General features: G+C 34.6%; 1 protein-coding gene across 1 annotated transcript in view; it reads right to left on the bottom strand.

Annotated features, from left to right (window-relative positions):
- The window catches only part of ptpn11a (protein tyrosine phosphatase non-receptor type 11a), a 24,784-nt gene that overhangs the window by 9,315 nt on the left and 14,671 nt on the right, over positions 1–798 (bottom strand). The window lies entirely within an intron of this gene.

Below are 798 nucleotides of genomic sequence, written 5' to 3'. Positions count from 1 at the left end.
ACTTTACATGTTGCCAGTACTTTACATGTTGTCTGTACTTTAGATGTCGTTCTTACTTTACATGTTGCCTGTACTTTACATGATGTCTGTACTTTATATATTGTCTGTACTTTACATGTTGCCTGTACTTTACATGTTGTCTGTACGTTACATGTTGCCTGTACTTTAGATGTTGTTCGTACTTTACATGTTGCCTGTACTTTAGATGTTGTCTGTACTTTAGATGTTGTTCGTACTTTACATGTTGCCTGTACTTTAGATGTTGTTCTTACTTTACATGTTGCCTGTACTTTACATGTTGTCTGTACTTTAGATGTTGTACTTACTTTACATGTTGCCTGTACTTTATATGTTGTCAGTACTTTACATGTTGCCTGTACATTACATGTTACCTGTACTTTACATGTTGCCTGTACTTTACATGTTGTCGGTACTTTACATGTTGCCTGTACTTTACATGTTGTTCTTACTTTACATGTTGTTTGTACTTTTCATGTTGTCTGTACTTTATATGTTGTTCTTACTTTACATGTTGCCTGTACTTTACATGTTGCCTGTACTTTGTTGTCTGTACTTTACATGTTGCCTGTACTTTACATGCTGTTTGTACGTTACATGTTGTCTGTACTTTACATGTTGCCTGTACTTTACATGTTGTCTGTACTTTAGAAGTTGTTCTTACTTTACATGTTGCCTGTACTTTACATGTTGCCTGTACTTTACATGTTGTCTGTACTTTACATGTTGTTCGTACTTTACATGTTGCCTGTACTTTAGATGTTGTTCTTACTTTACATG

This window comes from Nematolebias whitei, chromosome 18 (genome assembly GCF_014905685.2).
Source record: "Nematolebias whitei isolate Nwh7 chromosome 18, NemWhi1, whole genome shotgun sequence".
In the NCBI taxonomy this organism is placed as follows: domain Eukaryota; kingdom Metazoa; phylum Chordata; class Actinopteri; order Cyprinodontiformes; family Rivulidae; genus Nematolebias; species Nematolebias whitei.
This window is presented reverse-complemented; position numbering and strand designations above follow the sequence as displayed.